This window comes from Myotis lucifugus, unplaced genomic scaffold, assembly GCF_000147115.1.
Source record: "Myotis lucifugus unplaced genomic scaffold, Myoluc2.0 scaffold_185, whole genome shotgun sequence".
Lineage (NCBI taxonomy): Eukaryota > Metazoa > Chordata > Mammalia > Chiroptera > Vespertilionidae > Myotis > Myotis lucifugus.
The window spans coordinates 710,767-732,713 of record NW_005871233.1 but is presented as its reverse complement, the minus strand read 5'-3'; the positions used below and the strand labels follow the sequence as shown (position 1 = coordinate 732,713).

The window sequence follows — 21,947 nt, the reverse complement described above, 5'->3', positions numbered from 1 at the left end:
GAAGCATCGTGGTACAGGGCTTTAAGGACTTCACTCAGAAGTGTCAGGGAACTAACTATCATGCCTCCAGTCTAGCCCAAGTAACTCCATGGTAGAATGGCTCAAGACAGACCTCTGCAGAGAAACTGCTCAGGGAAGGCAACAAAGGGTGACCATCTCACACACAGCAGATAGGTTACAATGCCAGCCTGACACTACCAAATGTGCTGGAGTAGTGGTGTCAGGGGAATTGTCACTGCCGGTGAGAATGTACCCTGAAACAGACATTTTGAGAACACAGCTGGCAATTTCTATAGAAGAAGAAACAGTAACCTCGGTGACATGCTTCACCACCCCACTGACTGGGCTTTGGGATTCCCTGCCCAGATCCCAGAACGATGTGGCTTTGCAAATAAATTCTCATTCTGACTTGAAGCATGAGGTTTTTACTTTGATTTTACTACACGCCAAGCACTGTTTTTAGTTCTTTAGCTATCAACTCATTTAACTCTCAAATGAACTACTAGCATCCCCACTTTTAACAGACCAGAAGCACAGAGAGGTAACTTGCCCAAGATCACACAGCAAGTAGGTGGCACAGCCAGGAAGGATTTAAACCTAGTGGGTCTGAATCTAGAACTGCCACCAATGTCATTTATAAAGAGAGTATGGGCTCAGCCTTGAAACCTATGTGATTCCACTTTCAGACATCAATTTTAGATGGATCAGAGACCTAAATATAAAAGGAAAAATATGAGTGAAGGTTTCTCACTCAGGGATTCTGAAAAAGTATTTGCTCTCCTCACAAAAAGGGTCAGACTCATCCACACAGTCCTGTGTCCCTTCTCCAGTCTGCCTTTTTCCAGTGTGGAATGTGGACGTGATATCTAGATTTGAGAGGATTCCTCTTTTCCCAGAACACTACTCTGACAGAACAGAAGGCCGAAGTCTCAAAGCCCCAGCCTCCTAGGAAAGGTGGGTTGCAGCAGCCACCTTGTAGCCAGAGAGTCACAGCAGCACTGGCGCTGATTCTGTCACACCACTGAGCCACATCCTCTCCATCCAGATGTTATAGAATTCAAACAACCTCCTAGGTGTTCAAGTGACACTGCCACTTGTGTATTCTGATACAATGCTTGCAGTCCAGAGCATTTCTAACTGAACACCTGCTGTAGCCAGGCTCCAGCAACCACATGCTGTGCCAGCACCCTGGAGAGTTTGTAGTCACTAACATGGATTTGAAGGTGTCCCAAAAAGACAGCTCAGAAATGAACTTTTGGCAATCTTTAGGAAAGATTTCCACCAAGCATGGCTGATCAGAGGCATCTAGAGGACCTCAATTGGGAACAGCCTTCTTTCTCTCTACAGATTTCTAGTTAGGGAGACTGATTTTAAAGGCCAAGCCTCCCTCCCCTGCCCCCAACCCCCCAACCCAATAATAATAATAAAATAATAATAATAAAGGCCAAGCCCAGTGCACTGGCACAGCTGCATCATGGTCTGCTGGCCCTGGGCTCACTGCCTGGGAAATCCTGCATAGCCTGTAGATTTTTCCTCCGTGTCACCAGACATGTGCTGGATGTGCCAACAGTTAAACCTCTTCCTGCACTCCCATAAAAACAACTTGTCAATGTGGTTTCGAATACTGGGTGCTTTTCCACAAAGAACTCTCCAGATCCCAGCTAGTCAGATGAAAGACAGACAGTGATCAACCTAACAAAACAGGTCAGGCTTTATATTTTAATCCTCTAATTCATAATATACTAGTAGCCCAGTGCACAAAATTTGTGCACATTAAAAGGGAATTAATTAGAGGAAATATTTTAATATTGCTATTTGCCCTTTCTCTATAATAGAAGTGTCAGAGATGAAAGGAAATTAGTAAAATGTATATGAAAAGAATATATAAATTATTAATAAATAAACAATAACAGCGTCACATTCCCAGCTGGCGCTGGGTAGGGGACTGAGCCTCATGTCCCCCGGCCTTGCGGCGCACACAGCCCCACCCACCTGCACCTGCCTTGCATGCAGCATCCTGCTGATCAGTCATTACGGAGTGAGGGCATCACGACCATTTGCATATTGCCCTTTATTAGTACAGATTGAAAGGGAAGAATGAAAAACAAAACAAAACAAAACACATTATTACCAGCAAGAACATCTATGGTTACTTAACCTCTCTGGGCCTCAGTTTTCTCACCTATAAAAAACAGGGAGCCCTAACCAGTTTGGCTCAGTGGATGGAGTGTCGGCCTGTGAACTGAAAGGTCCCAGGTTCGATTCCGGTCAAGGGCATGTACCTTGGTTGCGGGCACATCCCCAGTGGGAGGTGTGCAGGAGGCAGCTGATCGATGTTTCTCTCTCATCGATGTTTCTAATTCTCTATCCCTCTCCCTTCCTCTCTGTAAAAAAATCAATAAAAAATATATTTTAAAAAATGCAGACTCCTAGGCCTCACCTCAGAACTACTGAATCATAATACAAGCCCAGAAATATGCATGATAACCAGCTTTCCAGGTGACACTGATGTATAATAAAGTTTGAAAGGCAGAGTTCTGCAGTATTTTTTAAAAAAAAACAAAAACAAAAAAAACAGGGATAATAATAGGGGTATTGTGAGGGTTAGGAAATCACTCCATGACAAATGTTTAGAGCAGGACCTATCATGTAGTAAATGTTCAACAAAGGTGACCTACCAATGTTTTTATTGTTAGGGACTGAAGGCCTTGAGATGTTTCAAAATCTACCTTCTGGTAAACCAAGTGGAGAAAGGCACTGCTCTGATTCTGGCCACTTAGGGAGGCTTGAAGGTCCAGGCCAATGAGCAGAAACTGGCTGCCTGGCCCAGGATACTGCAGGCAGGAAATAGACCTACTGGTGCTAACTGTCCACCAGGTAGCCATTCTTGTCTTTCTTCTAAGGATGCTCAGCTAAGACTAGACCTCCCAATCTCCTTTAAGGCTAGGGGTGACCAACAAGAGATAAATAGTTGTTATGGGACTTCGGGGAAATTCCTTACCAGAAACACAGGCTGGACGCCACTTTTGAGCCCCCTCCCACACCCACATTCCCACCTGGACTACTGATTCACTGGCGTGACTCCAGTAGTCACATTGGACCATAAAGCCAGGTTAAGGATGAAAGTCTCGTACTAGGGATGGTGAAGCACAAAGAGAGAAGAAGCCTGCTCTTCCTGATGACTGTGGGGCTGCCACAAACCAGGATTACAAAGCTCTGACATCTTACTCATTAGAGAAAACACCTTCCACTGATTTTTGTACCTTGTTAGTTCTGAGGTCCAGTTTGACAGTCAAATGCACTTTCAAATAACACTGTAGTTTTACACAGCAGATGACCAAAAGGGATAGTGTTTTATGTCAGAGAAATCCTTCTAGTAACCTACCAACATTTAAAGTGTCCTCATGCTTTAAGGACCCTTGCTTTCTACTCAATACCAAGTAGAAAGCTAGATACAGAATTTGCCACAGAATGGGGTTACAATTGTTTTGCCTTAGATGGAGGTAAATGAGAACTATGAGATATACTGAGTCATTTATTCAGCAATTATTAAGTACTACTCTATGCTGGGGACTCTGCAAGGTAGGGGGCTAAATATGGTGAACAAAAGCAGATGTAGTCACTACTCTTACTAAGCTTCCAGTGCAGAACAGGGGGCAGAAAACAAACAGGCAAACAAATACAGTACAAATGGTGAGAAGTAGCACATCGGAAATCAGAGTGAGTTTAGCCCAGAAGTAAAGAAAAAGGAGAAGGAAGCCATGTGAATAGTGGGAGTGGGAATATTCCAGAATGTCCATCATCTGAAGAATGGATAAACAAAAAACATGGTATAATCCATACAATGGAATATCATGCAACCATAAAAAGAATAAAGCATTGATTCAGGTATAACATGTATGAGCACTGAAAAAATTATGTTGAATGAAAGAAGCCAGTCATCCAAGACCATATATCACATGATTCCATTTAGAGGAAGTGTCCAGAATAGGCAATTCCAGAGATAGAAAGTAGACCAGTGGTTGCCAGGGGCTAGAAGGAGGTAGAAATGGATGGAGAGAGATTGCTAATGGGGATTGAAGGAGGTAGAAATAGGGGGAGAGAGACTGCTAGTGGTTATAGGGTTTCTTTTTAAGTTGATGAAAATGCACTGGAGTTAGAGACCAATGATGGTTGTACAATCTTGTAATTACACCAAAACCCATGAATTTTGAAAGGACGAATTTTAAGTCATGTGAATTATATATAAATTAAAAGACACTCAAAGGGCAACTCAAATTGAATTACTGAATTGGTAATAAAGTTTCTAATGAAAGTTAAAAAGAAGAAAAAAAAAAGGACTATCCCAGGAGATATAGGAGAATGTACAAGCGTGGTGAAAGTCACAGGAGGCCCGTGTGACTAAATGGCTGCAGCGAGGGAGGTGTGCTGTGAGATGTGGCAGAAGAGAGCGTGGTGGCTGGGACAGGGTGAGGGCTTTGGAATGGAAAGGAGGAGGCAGGTGAAGATCTGTTTCAGATCAAGGACAAACAGGCCTGGTTAATGGATTGGCCCTGGGGGAGTGGGGCAGAAAAGAGAGATTCAAGAATGATCTTCACATAGTCTCATGAATTTTTCCAAAGTGGTTTTCTGCCAGATTCAAATTGTGCACAGCACAGTAAGAGCAGCTCACCAAATGCCTGCTAAATGAATTGAAAAAATGAATAAAGTCACTGCACATCTCTCGCCCCTCTGTGGGAGGCAATGGGCGGGGTGACTGGCGGGGTGATTGGGGGGTCCCCCGGCTGGCACCCGCCTTGGCTGGCCTGGGGCCTGGGGACAGCTCCTGCATTGAGTGTCTGCCCCTTGGTGGTCAGTGCGCATCATAGCAACTGGTCATTCCACCGGTTGTTTCACCATTTGGTCTATTTGCATATTAGGCTTTTATTATATAGGATTATATCCTTACCTCTACCTGTTTCTCTACCATCCACTGGTAGATACTGGTCCACCACATTCCATCAACTACACATTTTTTTTAAATATATTTTATTGATTTTTTACAGAGAGGAAGGGAGAGAGATAGAGAGTTAGAAACATCGATGAGAGAGAGACATCGATCAGCTGCCTCCTGCACATCTCCCACTGGGGATGTGCCCGCAACCCAGGTACATGCCCTCGACCGGAATCGAACCTGGGACCTTTCAGTCCGCAGGCCGACGCTCTATCCACTGAGCCAAACCGGTTCCGGCTCAACTACACATTTATTCAAACCATAAACGTAAGGGTTATTCTTTTTTTGGAGGGGGTAGTCTTTTTTATATATACACCCTAAGCAAGATAGAGCTACTGAATCAGTAACAACCAGGTCCTTCCTTCTCTGAGGGGGTCAAAGAAAGAGATAAGCCAATGAGAAGTAAGCTCTCATTACTGATGGACAACCTGTAAAAAGAGAGGAAGAGATGCTACTCCAGAGATAGGAAGTATCATCATCTTTCTTTTTGTTGGGGGTGGGAAGGAATGTGGGATAGTCCAGAGTGGGGAGAGCACTATGGATAACAGTGGCCTAGTGGTAGGGTGGAGAGGAGATGTCAATTAGACACTATGCCTTTCCCTTCAAGAACATCTACTAGAATTGAAGCCCAGCAAGAGACAAGTTGTAACCCCAAAGGGGTCATGAACTCCAACCCACTCCAACAGCCACATTCATTCTGAGGGAAACACCAGAACCCTAGAAGACGGTATCCTTATCCTGCAACCAGGAGAAGGCCACCATGGTCACAGACCATTGTCTTGCCCCTGCAAACAATGCCACAATCTAGATATGTAAAAACCTAATACGCAAATAGACCGAACGGCAGAACCGAACAACCAGTTGCTATGACGTGCGCTGACCACCAGGGGCGTGTGTGGAATATGGTGGGAATCGGCCACAGTGGGATGGTGGAGCAGGTGAGCAGGGATGCCAGACAAAGGCAGGGTGCCTGTTGCTGTCATGGGGCGAGCCTCTGGTGGTTATTGAAAATTCTTTGCTCCCACATGCTGCGGTCCTGCTGGGCACTTGCACCCACTGCCGGTGCCAGAGCCGCTGCTTGCACCCACTGCCAGTGCCCAGCACTGGTCCTGATTGCTTGTCACCATCAGCAGGTGCGAGCAGTGGCTACGGACCCCAATCGCCCCTGAGGGCTTCTCCACCTCCTTGCTGGCGCTGGCCCCAATTGTTCCACACCATCAGTGTGTGGGAGCAGTGGTGTCAGGAGCGGCAGTGGGGCTGCTGGCAGACAGGGGACTGGGGGCTGTGGCGGGAGGGGCTGGGCGGGGGCGTGGAGGATGGGCCAAGACCCGCCCTGTGCCCACCACAGTCTCGCAGCCCACAGTTCCTTTCGAGGTGCATGAATTCGTGCACTGGGCCCCTAGTAAATAAATATTAAGGCCATTTTTTCTGTAGGGTAGATTCTCAGCCATTTTACAAGTTGGACGTGAGAAATGTCCCAATTGGATGTCTGTGTGTGCTACGCTTGGGGTGGATGCAAGGTAAGTTGTTGCTTGTGCTGCCTGCTCCATGAAGCTTCATCTGGAACATACCCTCACTTCAGTGTTTCTGTAATTCCTGTGTTACTCTCACAAGGGACTGACTTGGTGGCACTGAATGTTTCACACAGCTGACTGAACTCTGATTATTTCATTCTACCAGATGAGGGAAGCAGGTCAAACTGCTTGTCATGGTCACTCAGAAGTTACTTCTCACCACAGCACCTGGTACCATGCTAGCCTCTCCTAGTCTGACAGAGGTCCATGGATATCTATCACTTGATCACAACACAGACACAAAGACTTTTGTCACTATTTTACAGAAACAGGATATCACATTTACTTCTCTGAATCCTGCTTTTTCTTACATATATTGCACAGAAATGCTTCCAAATCAGCTAGTAGTGCTCTTACCCACTCTTTTTAGCAGATGATATTTGATAGAATGGATGTGCCATACTTTACCATTCCTGGAAAAGTGGGCACTCGTTGTATTTTCAGGATTTGGTTTTTGTCTTGCCCCTGCAAACAATGCCACAATAAATATTGGGGCCATTTTTCTTGTAGGGTAGATTATTGAAGTCCACTGCTGTAGCAAAGACTACTCAGGGAATATTACAAAGTATAAATTAGTAAAGAATGGTGTTCAAGATCAAAGTATAGAATTACATGTGTCATATGTGTTTGTTTTTGTGTTAAGTATCTCTGGAAGAACACACCTGAAATGGGAGTTCACACAGGAGGGGAGCAATGGGCAGAGAGACTTACTTTTCACTGTATATCTTTTTTTGTGCCATTTGAACATTTTATCATGTGCATGCATTGCTCATTCAAAACTGAATAAATACAATTTTTTTCCAGGCCATCTCCTAAAAATTTGCAATGATTCACATGTCCTCCAGCAACTTGGGAGAGTACTTAGTTGAGCTCATTTATGCCCTATGTTTTTCTCCTTTAAGGCCATCCCTCCTCCACCCCTTTCTCTCCTTTTTTTTTCCCTGACCTATTACGAGCTGAAACATGTCAAGTTTTACGTGCTCATGATCCATGATTCTTCTTATTCTATAGCCCTTGGGCAGGCAGAAGGCAACTCCCAGATTTGCTAATTTAGACAAGTCATCCTGGCCGGCACCTCTCAGCAGCACAAGACAGAAATCCAAGCCAGGGTGGGAGCCAGGTTTTCTCCAGAAACCTGAGGGCCCAGATGGCTGAAAGAGACAGGGGCAGGGCCTCTCTCTCCCCACATGCTTGCAGCACAGCCTGTTTTAAACTCATGTTGGCTGACCTGCCATCAGTAACTGAGTGGCCTAGAGTCCCCCAAATGCCCAAAACCTCTCAGAAAGGCCCTGGCCTCTCAGGAACAACTCTAGAGACAAGAAACAGGAGGGACCAGGGGACAAAGAACACAGAAGAATCAGGCTCATACAAACACGAAGTCTTCTTATTTACTAGTATTTCCTATATGCCAGTCATCCTCTATGCCTGGCCCAGAACCAAAGGCCTCTCTTCAGCCACTGCTTTTAAACCCTATTGTGATTTCCACAAAGGGAAAACAAAGCTGACATAGCACGCAGATAGCAATGGCCCTGAGTGGAGCAGCAACTCCAACATAATGCACCTACCACTGCAATGCTGGCTGTAGCTCTGGGCTAAGTGCAGAGGGGAGGGGTCTAAACATGGTCAGATGAGAAATCAGCTGGTGAAAGGTAGGAGACGGGAGAGTATGAGCCATCTCAAAACTGGCAGCAAGTCCATACTCCAACATGAGCTCAGTGCAGGGGAGGCCACAGCCTTAGCTCAACTGGTTCCTTGGAATGCCCTTGCCCTTGATCCTTCAAGACTCAGCTCAGCAAAGATGTGTGCCTGTGGGTACTGCCCCGAGCAGCCTGTGAGTGAGGCAAAAGGGAGACAACCTAAGTGTCCACCAGCAGGGATGGGCTGAAAAATTGTGATACAGACACACAATGGAATCCTTTATGTCTCTCCTTTCCTATTCTCCAAGTCTATTGGCCAGTTCTGTTGCTACTATCTCTAAAACATATCCTGATTCCATTTCTTTTCCCCTCCTTCCTATGCAAAGCTACCACCATCATCTTTCACCTGGACAACTCAATCAGATCCTCCATTGATCTCCCTGAGTCCACTCTTCCCTTCCTAGATTATATTCTTCACACGCAGACAGATCAAATTAAACAGGGATCACATCAGATTACTGTTTAAATTCTCTCAATACAACTCAAACCTCATCTCATTCCACTTTACCCATCGCCCAAATGCTCCCACCCCACTGTCCTCCTTTCCCCTCTAAGTTTATTTGTACCCCAGGGCCTTTGAATACTTTGCCCTAGCTATTCTCAAGGCTGGCTTCTTCCTGCCAGTCAGGTCGCCCTGTGACAGTATACAGTAGTGAGTAGGCATGAAACACAAAGATGGACATCTCACAGACATAATGTTGAACAGAAAGGCCAGATACAAAGGAACATTTACATAAAGTATGACTGCATTTACATAAAGTTCAAAGTCAGGTATGAGAGACTGAGTGATTTTGCTGGGAAAAGAGGAGTGACTGGGAGGGAGTAGGAAAGGAACTTCTGGGGACTGCAAATATTGTTTTCAGAGCTGATTACATGAGTGTGTTCACTTGGTGAAAGTTCATCTAGCTACACACTTAATATGTGATGTACCCTTGGACCTTTTCTGGATGTATATTATAATGTTTCATATAATGTTTACAGAATGGAAACATTTTGGCTGCCCATAATCCTTCCTATGATTTGGGAATTTTCCATCTATGAGCCTTGGTAGGGAGGCCATGCTCCACCACTTTGTAATAATAAAATATTACAAAGGCCACCCACTGGCTCTCACAACCTCCTTATAGCTAATCTGGGCTCTACTCAGCAAATGCACCCTCCCCCTCCATGGCTTAAATCACCTTGGAGAACCAGGATTTATGTACCTTGATGTTTTGGAGCCCAGAGCTGCAGCTTGGCGCATGGAAAGGGCTCACTGAGTCTTGATGAGTGGACCCCCACCAGATACACATTTCCTCCTCCAGCAAAGTAATAACAGTATTGGGCCATTCTACACTTGGGAGCACATTCATTCTTTCAACAAATGTTTACTGTGTGTCTACTGGGTGCCAGGGACTTTTCCAGGCACTAGGGATCCAGGTGAACAAAACACTGGAGCTGAAACTAGCGGGGAAAATGAACAATAAACAAAATAAGTAAACGATATAATTAGGTAGTGCCACAGAGAAAAATAGAGAAGGGAGATGAGGATCTCCCTGCAAAGGCAATATATGAACAAAGGCTTGAAGGACGTGAGGGAACCATGTAGGGTATGAGAGAAAAGCTTGCCTAGCAGCAGGAAGAGCCAGTGCAAGGGCCCTGAGACAGGCACATACCGAGTGTCTGTGGAGCACTGAGGAGGCCCATGTGCCTGGAGCAGAGAGGAGAAGTCACAGGTAATGGGAATAGATTGTGTAGCTATTGGCCACAGTAAGGACTTTGGCTTTCACTCAGGGTAAGATGGAGCCATGAGAAGGTTCTCAGCAGAGGGATGGATCTGCTTGGGTGATTAACAGTATTCCTCTGGCCCTGTCCAACCCTCTTCCCTACCCAAGATGGAAACCAATCTTGACAAGAAACAGACATTTGGTAATTTGTGTGGCAAATGTCTACGAGAAATAAATAAGCAGAAGGCTCTTCACCCACTTCCTCCAACTCATCAAGGTCTCATACTGACCAGCAGGACTTTGCAAGATTGATTAGCAATCCACATCACATTACAGACACCAGACCCTCCTCCACTGGCCACTGGGAGAATCCCCAAAGCTGATGGGAAGCAGTCTAAGGCCACATGCCAGGAAAGTACCATCTTGGTGGTTAGCTAGAGTCAAAATCAAATTCCAACTCTGCCTCTTAGCAGCTGTGTGAACTATGATTCATTACTAGACTTTTCTGGGTCCCAAGCTTCCTTATCAGTAAAGTGGGAGGGTGTGGGGGATAGTAATTTCCACCCTTGATAAGCCTGTTGGGGGAGTTAAATTAGGTAACAGGGATCAAGTGACTGGCAAAGTGCTGGGCACAGAGAGAGCCTACAAGATGTTAGCAAAGGTGTTATTATAACTGAAATACGAAAGAAATAATAGCGACATTTTCAACGTCTCAAGTCTGAGGATGTCCCTTGGGCAAACTGGACTCTGATATTAAGCATGGGGCTGAAGTGAAGGGTCCTCTAGAGGAGAAAGGCCTTCAGAATGTAAGTTTCTTTCTCCCTCTACCTATTCTCCATGGAATAACTGCCCAGGACAGCTTTATCCATGCCAGAGAAAGGAGATGGCCCACAGACGTCTGGAGGAATTAGCATCAAATCTACATGTTATGGACACGTGTCTCAGCCCATCACAGGCACAAGCCCCTAGAGAAGATACCCCGGCCTGTATCCATCTCTCTCAAGGAAATGTGAGAAAAGGGAGAGTTTTAACAGCATAAAAGGCACTCTGGGGAAATTTCTTGTCTCTTCCCCCTTGGGAATAGCACTAGGTCCTTCAGTTTGCTCCATGCACGGAAGGCAAGGCCTCTGGGGGACTTGGGTCCACAACTGGAACATGGGGATTATAATAATATTAAGGCTTGTTCACACTCATTCAGCTCATACTTATTAAGCAACTTCTATGGCTCTAATGCTGATATAGGAAGAAATGAAACAAATTCTCACCCTCACTGCTCACATGCTAAGGAGGAAGGCACCAAAAGCAAACATACAACATTAGAGAATGACAAGTGCTACAAAAGTAATAATAATAATAATAATAATGATGCAGGGAACAGAAAGGGCCATTTCATTTTATTATTATTGTTTTTTAAAAATACGGAACGCTTCACGAATTTGCGTGTCATTCTTGCACAGGGCCATACTAATCTTCTCTGTGTTGTTCCAATTTTAGTATATGTGCTGCCAAAGCGAGCACAGAAAGGGCCATTTTAGACAGGGTGCTTAGGAAGACTTCTTTGAGGTGGTGTCTCTGCCATGCAAGCAGAGACCTGAATAATGTAGTAAAATTATATATAAACATATACATATCCTATATAATAAAAGCCTAATATGCAAATTGACCAAACAGCAGAACGACCAGTTGCTATGATGTGCACTGATCATCAGGGGCAGACACTCAATGCAGGAACTGCCCCCAGCCTGCAGGCCCCAGGCCAGCCAAGGCGGGTGCCAGCGGGGGAGCCCCCAATTGCCCCACCAGTCACCTTCCTCTGCGGGAGGCAGCTGGCAGCAGCAGGGGACGGGGCCAGTGAGCTGGCGGCACCAGGCCAGCCAAGGCAGGTGCCAGTGGGGGCGCCCCCCGATCGCCCCGTCAATCATCCCTGATTGCCGGCCAGACCTAGGGACCCTACCCATGCATGAATTTCATGCAATGGGCCTCTGGTACATATATAATTTTGGATATGTCTTTATATACTAGAGGCCCAGTGCACAAAATTTGTGCACTTGGGGGGCGGGGTTCCTCAGCCTGGTCTGTGCCCTCTCACAATGTGGGAGCCCCATGATCGATCTCCCTAAAGAGGTAGGCCCTGCCCACCCATCTGGGGTTCCTCGATGAATTGCCCCAAAGAGGTAGGTCAGAGCTGGGGGTGCCGCCTCCACAGCTCTGCGTGCACACAGACCCCTCATGCACGCAGCCCTGCCCACCCATGTGCGCCTGCAGCCTCCTGGTGATGGATTGTTACGGTGTGAGGGCATCATGACGTGAAGGCATGATGACCACATAGGCTTTTATTCTATAGATATATACACACACATATAGCCAAGAACACAGTGCTGCTATGGAAATCTAAAGTGCTCTAGGTAAAAATGCTCCTGGGCTTCCAGGGATTGGAGTCTTCCCCAGATTCCAATATGCTCTCTGTGGCTGAGAAGTACTAATAAAGGGTGTTCCTTTTTTATACTTGGCAGTGTAGCAGACATAGAAGGCACTCTTTATCAGGACCTTATTCCCCCTTCATCGTTGCACAGTGTTCCACTGGACAGACAACGTGACTGATTGATCCAGTTCCCTATTAATGAACACCTAGGATAGTTCCCATTTTTTGCTCTGACAATCAGTGCCCTAATGAGCCACCTTGGACACAGATTATTCTCACACTGGGAACATCTGTAGGCAAAAGCTCCCAGAAGTAGAACTGCTGGGGCAAAGGATAGTTGTGTCCAAGGGTACCCTTGACAGATGTTGCCAAAGTCCCATCCAAAGTGACACTAAAACTTCATTTCATTCCTGAGCTTCTAGCTCAGAGGTCCCAGGAAGAGGATACAGTAGGCATCTAGGAGGGGACAGAGGGAACAATGACCCCTGCCAGCCTGCCTACAGTTGATTGGCCCAGGGAGAATACCTGACCTCTGCTGGACCATCTTGAGAACCCCTTCCCTGGTCCTTGATAATAAATCCAAAGGAAGACATCTTTCTCTTCCTTGTGTTGTTTTGGGCTGGGGCTGGGAGAACACAGAGCTATTCTCTTTGAGAGCCTGAACTACAAGGTCTGTGGATGGCCAGGTTTCCCACCAAGTGAAGGGAAAGGCAAAAAGAGAGACTATAATAGGCGAAAATGAATATAGCAGATGTAGGGGGAAAGCAGTGAGGAAGAGAATCCTGATAATGGCATTTGTGTTCCATAGGCTGGCTGCTTCCCAGCATCCATTCTGCCTTTGTAGCCCCTTAGTGATCCCACACCCTTGCCAGTGATTGGTTCAGGGGAGGTCACATTACCTGCGCTAGTCCAATCCAAGGGGAGCTCTGAAGCTTTGCACTATGGTTGGGGGACAGATATCCTCTCTCTCAGGCCAGAGCTGAGGAGAAATAAACCTGGATCAGTGTTGGCAGCCAGTCCTCCGGGGAAGCCAGGTTTGAGGATGACATGGACATCAGAGAGAAGAATGGAGGGAGAGAAAGAAAGTGGGTCATTGATGATGGCCCTGAGCTCCTGGATCAACTAGCCCAGAATCTCGCCCCACCTCTGAGCTTTCTAGTCATGTGAGCCAATCCTGTCCCTTGGAGTTTATGCCTGTTTGAGTCAGTGTTTCTTTTCCATGCAACCAAGTAACTGACTGGTACACAGTCCTTCCTGAAGCCTTGTTTTGTTTCTCTGGGCTACCCAGCACCCTCTAGTTAAATCCTCCTTCGCCTAAGGTGCTCTGAGAGCAGTATAGCAATTTGGCCAAGGACCTAACTTGCCCAGCCAGTTTCCCCAGCTATGAAATGGGAATAACAAACACTTCTTTGGGTTTTAAAAGGATTAAACACATTAGCAATAATTATTCTAAAGTACTGAAGGGTAGCTGAGAGGCTTCAATCTCAAAAAGCAATTAGCTGCACCCCTCCCCCATTTTGTTTGCTGTTCCTTTGTTCAGGTCAGCAAGTCCATTCTTCACAAACAGTCCCAAAGAACAGCCAGCACATTTTCTGTCAGGAGGGTGGTAAATCTCATCTCAACAGGTGATCTGAGTAAAAGAGATTCCACTCAACTCATCTGGTAGCTGGGTGGTAGAGGAAGCCCTCATGAGCGCATTTTCCATCAAATGCAAGCTGGGGTCTAAAGTTTCAAAACACAGGCTTGGGCACAGTCCCAGAAGAGGACAAAGGAAAGAGAGCCCGGATGGAAGAGAAACTGCTACACAGCAGGTTCCACAACTAACTGTTGGGAGGAGGACCCCAGGTTGGCTTGCAGCCACATCTGCTCTCTACAGAGCTATGAGGCAGCAGGAAGAAGAGCCCTCCACGTCTGTATTTACAGCTGGGAACTGGCACGGGCCTGGGCAACTCAGTTGGAAATAAACTTAGCCAGGAAGTGAAAACTGGAAGACGCTTCCATAGCAACACCCATCTGGAGTTCTCTGCCCACAGCTGGAAACATTCAGAAGCAAAATTTATCTAGAGATGTACACCAAATTCATTTTTTCCATTTGCACTGGAATGTGTTACTTAAACCTCACTTCTTTGGGGAGCCTCTGGGTAGGCCCTGTTCTGTGAGTCAAAAAAAATCCTTCTTAACATTTAGAACACAGGACCTATCCGTGTGACCATGTTTTCCTGCTGTCTGTGGGCTTCACGGGCAGGGTCTGTGTCTGCTTTGCTAATTGGTACCTGGCCCAGAACAGGCCTTCAATCAGTGTTTATTGAATAAATCAATCAACTGTTCTGTTCCCAATTTGATTGTTATTCATTACTTTAGCTAACATGTAAGCACCCATAAGTATGGACCAGGGGTCCTCAAACTACGGCCCGCTGGCCTCACGCAGCCCGCAGAAAACATTTATCCGGCCCGCCGGGTGTTTTTGCCGCTGCTGTGTGCATAGAAATTTGTTCATAGGTTTTTTTTAAACTATAGTCCGGCCCTCCAACGGTCTGAGGGACAATGAACTGGCCCCCTGTTTAAAAAGTTTGAGGATCCCTGGTATGGACAGTGAGCTGAGCTGTGTACTTACTACTGTCATGCCCATCTAAACACGGGCTCCTTCTCAAAGTCAGAGCCACAGAAGAAATGGAGTTCTTTCATTTCTAGAGAAGGATGGGAGAGAGCGTGAATACCTAGAGCAAGACTGGGCATGTGGAGCAATGGGTGTTAAGGAATCTGCTTTGATTTTAAGAACTTTCTGAGTAGAAATGTTACAGGGCTGACATACACTTCTGCAAGGAAGGCTGGAAACAGGCTGCTTGAGATACACAAACATTAAACAGACAGTTACACTCTGAGAGATTTCCACCAAACTGCTCTGCTCATGATATCTTACCTTTTCAAATTTTCCTGTTTATGAAAGAGGTATATGCTTATATATACATGTAAAAACTTATAAAATAAAGGTATAAAGAAGAATACAAAGTTACCCATATCTCCCCACCAAAGGATAACCACTATAAAAAAGTTGGTTCACCCTGGCCAGTGTGCTCAATGGTTACAGTCAGCCTGCACACCAAAGAGTCTCAGATTCAATTTCCAGTCAAGGGCACATCCTGGGTTGCAGGTTTGATCCAGGGCCCCATTGTGGGAGGCAACCAATTGATCAATGTGTCTCATATTGATGTTTCTCTCTCTTCCCCATGTCCTATTTTCTCTCTCTCTAAAAAAAAAAAAAAAAAAAAAATCAATGGAAAGATATCCTCTGGTAAGGAATAACAACAGCAAAAAAAGAGGTTGGTTCATTTCCTTCCAGTCTTTTTTTTTTCTATTATGAGCAGTATATGGATAGAGAAGAGAGAAAATCTCCTGTTCTTTAAAATCTTTCACCTGTGCTTTTCTAGGGGATTTTAAACAACAAGTGGAAATCAATATTTTTAAATAGCAAAATTAAGCCTATTTCCCCAAACTACAGACTCGAGGAAGAAGAAGGATTCTCTCTTCCTCTCTTCCAATTTTTGTCCTCACAGAACCACTATTATAAACCAGTGGTTTTCAACCCTAACTGTGCCTGAGCATCACAGTGGGATATAATAATTGCATGGCCAGTATTACTTGAGCAACTACTACAGAAGAGGCTGTTTAAAACATTTTACAAACAATACTTAATTTTATACTTTCAATACTTTCATCATTTTACAGATAAGGAAACTGAGGCAGAGATATTAAGTGACTTTCATAAGGTCACATGGCCACTAAGTGGTGGCGCTGGGATTTGAACCCAGGCCATCTGGTCCCAAGTGTCATGTTTTCCCTGGTCCACACAGTTCGAGACCCTAGCAACAGTGACACCAACTTTGAGCTTCAGGGCAAAGTTCCCAATGTCCCTACTGCCAAGTTTGTCATGATTATTCATACTTCTCTCCAGACTCATTTTTATTTCCTAAAGGAAATGAGAAATTGCTGGAATTCAGAAGTGAGACAACTAGAAGTTATAGCTGACCACATACACATGTGGGTCCCCTGCTGGATTTCCCAAGAAACATTCTTAATGAATGACTTTTCTGGAGGGGCTAGGGGTCAGTTCCTGGGTAGATCACCCTTCCATAACTGAGACCTCACCCAGCTCCAGATGGGATGTGAAGGCTCCTCCCTAACTTCACCATGTAGGAGGATGGAGAACTGGAAAACTCACAGCCCCACTACCTATTTACATGAATCTGCAGAAAGGGTTTGACAGGGACTTCTCTTGTGTTTACATCATTAGTGAGGTTGGAGTCAGTATTCAGTCACTGTGTGGGATCAGCCAGATATGTTTTTGCCATCATCACACATGACTCCCTCCTCATGGCAAAACCAGATTAGCCACTAAGGGGAGGGTCGGGGGAGGAGTTCCCAAGAATTGATCACTAGGGAGTTTGTCTCCCCTACAGGTGGGAAGGGAAAAACCTCCATTTCAGGAAAATGTCGCTCAGTGCTCAATTCAGGGAAGGAGATGAAACATTGCTGCTTTGGGTCTGAGAGCTACTATCCTTCCAGCTACCCATGGAGAGGAGGACTGGAAAAACCAAGGGCTGCAAGACTGCCCAACTCACCTGTGTACAGCAGGGGCCAGTAATGTTTCGATGCTATTAAATTACTAGGCTGTGTATGTGTGTGTGTGTGTGTGTGTGTGTGTGTGTGTGTGTTGGGGTGGTGAATGGGGCTGTTTGTTGTTGCTGTTGTTAACATTCTAAAAAAGTAGAGAGAAAGTACAGTAAACTCCCATGTACTTAAACTAGATTTGGTAATCATCAAGATTCTGCCACATAAGCTTCATCTATTCTTAATTTGTTTCTTTCCCCCATTTTTCCTCCTCATTGAATTATATTAAAGTAAATCCCAAATATGATGTCATTTCACCATTTCATGTTTCAGATTGCACCTCTGAAAAATATGGACACTGTCTGATGTACCCATAATATAGGCTGGTTTCATTACTGATCAAAATAACAATGAGGCTCAGCCAGTTTTGCTCAGTGGTTAGAGTGTCAGCACACAGACTGAAGGGTCCTGGGTTTGATTCTGATCCAGGGCATGTGCCTCGGTTGCCCTGGTTGGGGCTCGTGCGCGTGCGGAGGCAATCAATCAATGTTTCTTTCTCTCTGTCTCTCCCCTTCCTTTCTACTCCCTCTAAAAATCAATGGGGGAAAATATATCCTCAGGTGAGGAGTAACAACAATAACAACAAAATAACAATGAATATTTTCCTAAAAGATAAGACCCAGTATTGACAAAGGAGTAGGGAAATGGATCATCTCAGCTGATGAAGTAATGCTTTTCTGGAGGACTTCCTGGCAGTACAAATCCAAAAAGAATTAACAACCTCTGCCTATCTTCTGACTCAAGTTTTCCATCATGCGATCATCAAAAAAATACTTATGGATGTCTATCACATGCCTGAAAGTATCCTAAGCATTTTTCTCCCTGGTACAGATATGGAAATCAAAGCACAGAGAGGTAGAGTCATTTGTCCAAGGTTACACAGCTCTTAAGTGCCAGAGCCAATATTTGAACTGAAGCAATCTCAGGTCTGAGAAAGGTGGCGTTCTGGGCCTTCCTCACTTGAGAGGCCACTTGCTTCAGGTTCCACACAGCACTCTCTATGCATACTTATTATTATTATGTTAATGCTTATTAGGTTGAATCTAGTGAATGATTATTATGTGGAATCTTCATATGAGATACATAGCAGAACTCTTGTTCACCTTTCAAAGGCCAGTGCATGTGTTCTACATACTCCTATCTTCTTTATAGTTCACTCTCCCTGACTGCCTGAGCAGAATTTCCCTCTCCTCTGTGTTCCCACAGCTTTTGGTGCTCAACACTCAGCACCCTGCATTATAGTGTTATGCTCAGATTTCAAGATCCCCAACAGAACCACCAGGGAGCGCCGAGTCCGATGCAAAAGCATAGAGCCTTTATTCAAGCTGAGCTTGGTCCCTCTGCCTCCATTACCGGCGCAGCAGCAGGATGCGAGAGAGCCCTGAGTCTTGAAAGAACAAAGACTTTATAGGGCTTGGGGTGGGGGGTGGGGGGGTGGGGGCCCACTCGGACTACTGATTTGGCCAATTCCGGTTGGTTGAGTGAGGGCCGGGGGCTAGTGACGCAAGGGCAGGGTGCAGCTAGGATCTGGTTACACAAAGACAGGGGGGGTGGTCAGCATACTTTTGGCCTTGGGTTTGTTTCCCTTGCATTCCCATTGGCTGAGATAAGGGCAGGCTGAGTAACTGATACATTCTGTGGCTTTTTCTTGGAAGAGGAGTTAGGGACACAGCTATCAGTCCCGTTCTGTCCTTTGAATAGCTTTTTTAGGTGTCCCCTCCTGGGAAGGCAGTACTGTAGAGGGGTTCAGACCAGAGGCTCTGGAGGAGGAAAGATGGGGGTTCAAACCACAAACCACCACAAACTATGAGATCCTGGCAAGCCATTTCCTCATCTCTCTGATCCTTGAGTTTTCTCATCTTTGGAGATGAGAAAATAATATCCACCTGCAGCAGAAACTTGGTTGTGAACCATATGGCCATTCCCAACTCCTGTCTCTCTTGCTGCCTCCCACTGCACAGACATTCCACATTCCCAGCCTCCCTTGCAGCTAGGGACAGTGTGAGAAATGCTCACCTGTCCAAACTCAAGTAACAGACTTGGAGACAGAAGTATGGCAAAAATGAGACTTTTAATACAGTCTTGCAAGAGTGGGTGTCCAGTGAACAGGCATACACGAAGTAGCGATCACAGGCTATTTATCCCTGGGTGCAAGAGTCCCTCCTCTGGTTCTTCATTGGCTGAGTACTATGGGATTAACAGTTTTCCCCATATGTCCTCTAGGTCTCACTGTCTGAGATCTTTTGTAGTTGTCTTCACCTCCCCCTGTCTAGTTGAGGCGGTATGAGGTGTTTCATTTTGGGTGTGTGTGTGTGGGGAGGAGGGGGTGCGTATCCACCTCGATGCTGGCTCATGTACACAGTTCTTTGTTCTTATCCTCTCCCCTCCTCCCTACATTCTGTTTGCCCTGGGGAAATTCAGTAATAACTCCATTAAAAGTTGACTATGCTACAGCCAGTCGGCCTGGAGGTCAAATCCCTCTAGTATTAACTATAACAATCAAGGCTTAACTACAAAAAGACTGCGCACAAAGACCACTAGGGGGTGTACCAAGAAAGCGTAAAAAATGCGGAGACAAAGAAACAGGACAAAACTATCAAGGGAGGATATTGAGTTCAGAACCACACTTTTGAGGTCTCTCAAGAGGCTTCTAGAGTCTGTCGATAAACTTGATGAGATGTACAGGAAATCTAATGAGACCCTCGATGGTGTGATAAAGGACCATCTAGAAAGTAAGCATACAATGACTGAAATAAAGAATATTATACAGACTCCCAACAGCAGACCAGAGGAGCGCAAGAATCAAGTCAAAGATTTGAAATGCGAAGAAGCGAGAAACACCCAACCGGAAAAGCAAAATGAAAAAAGAACCCAAAAATACGAAGATAGTGTAAGGAGCCTCTGGGACAGTTTCAAACGTACCAACATCAGAATTATAGGGGTACCAGAAGATGAGAGAGAGCAAGATATTGAAAACCTATTTGAAGAAATAATGACAGAAAACTTCCTCCACCTGGTGAAAGAAATAGACTTACAGGTCCAGGAAGCGCAGAGAACCCCAAACAAAAGGAATCCAAAGAGGACCACATCAAGACACATCATAATTAAAATGCCAAGAGCAAAAGACAAAGAGAGAATCTTAAAAGCAGCAAGAGAAAGAAACTCAGTTACCTACAAGGGAATACCCATACGACTGTCAGCTGATTTCTCAACAGAAACTTTGCAGGCCAGAAGGGAGTGGCAAGAAATATTCAAAGTGATGAACAGCAAGAACCTTCAACCAAGATTACTTTATCCAGCAAAGCTATCATTCAGAAGTGAAGGTCAGATAAAGAGCTTCACAGATAAGGAAAAGCTAAAGGAGTTCATCACCACCAAACCAGTATTATATGAAATGCTGAAAGGTATCCTTTAAGAAGAGGAAGAAGAAGAAAAAGGTAAAGATACAAATTATGAACAACAAATACACATCTATCAACAAGTGAATCTAAGAATCAAGTGAATAAATAATCTGATGAACAGTATGAACTGGTGATTATAATAGAATCAGGGACATAGAAAGGGAATGGACTGACTATTCTTGGGGGGGAAAGGGGTGTGGGGGATGCGGGAAGAGATTGGACAATAATGTGCACCTATGGATGAGGACAGTGGGTGGGGAGTGAGGGCGGAGGGTGGGGTGGGAACTGGGTGGAGGGGAGTTATGGTGGGAAAAAAGAGGAACCAATGTAATAATCTGAACAATAAAGATTAAAAAAAAAAAAGTTGACTATGCTGAAGATGGATCACAGAGGCCTATTTCCTTTGTGGCCAATGAGAGATAAAAAGGAGTCTGCTGGGGGTAGAGCTGTTTATGGGAACATATTCCATTTCGAAAGAAAAGTCACAGGAAGAGAAAGCCTTTTTTCCTGCTCCTACCTGCTTGGGATGCTGTGATAAGGATGTGATCATGTGTAAAGGTGGAGGCAGTCATCCCCATGACCATGCAACAACCAACACCAGAATGAAATGCCTGCACACTAAAGGTTAGGAAATAGAAAGTGTCCAGTTCTCAAGGTCATCACTGAGCCTCTGAATCAACCCAGAGCTTGTCACCCCACTTTGCAGTGAGAGAATGAATTGTCTCCACTACTCAGCCAAGATTCACCAGGCATCTTGTTACTTGCAGCCAGATGTGTTCCAACTGACAGACTGCCTCATGGAGTGAGAGCTCAATGCAATTATGCATGTAAAGTGCTTAGCACATTACTGGCACTCACTCAATTTGGTTAAAGATTATTACCATTGGAATGGGATTTTTGAACTGGAACATGCGACATTCCCCTGGGCAGGATTGTTCCCAGGCTCTTGTCCCGTGTAGTTGAAGAATGAATCCACAGATGGAAGGTGGAAATTTATTGAAGAACAAGTACAAATTCCACAGCAAAGACTCCCACATGGGGAGGGGAAAGAGTCCCACAGAATGGACTCCCACGTGGGGAGGAGAAAAAAATCTCACAGCACAGACTCCCACGTGGGGAGGGGGAAGAGTCCCACTGAGTTCCTTCTCCCTACGGCTTATAAAGGCTGCAGATCTTGGTGCCTTGATATCCCCTCTGATTGGTCACTATTTCTTTGGACTGGTTACTATAGTAACTCCTGGGCTCAAAAGTCGAACCTCACAAGGGACTTGGGAGGTTTTCATCCCCTGCTTCCTTATTGTTTTCCTATCCCCTTTGGGATTTCTTCTTCTCCCTCTGAATGAGGGACTTCCTTCCCTTTATTTTGTAAATATAGACCTGCTGTTTTCAGCTTTCCTATTCTATGAAAAAACTAGTGGCACTTTCATGCACCTGGGGAGGGGGGTCCCCACAGCCCAGCCTGCACTCTTTCCAATCCAAGGACCCC

At 45.3% G+C, this 21,947-nt stretch overlaps 1 protein-coding gene and 1 non-coding gene across 2 annotated transcripts in view; both read right to left on the bottom strand.

The window, feature by feature from the left end:
* SIPA1L3 (signal induced proliferation associated 1 like 3) overlaps positions 1-21,947 on the bottom strand; it is a 261,128-nt gene that overhangs the window by 172,782 nt on the left and 66,399 nt on the right. The window lies entirely within an intron of this gene.
* On the bottom strand, positions 11,383-11,488 carry LOC111827560. Its single transcript, XR_002831185.1, has one exon. It is a non-coding gene; the product is annotated as a U6 spliceosomal RNA (small nuclear RNA).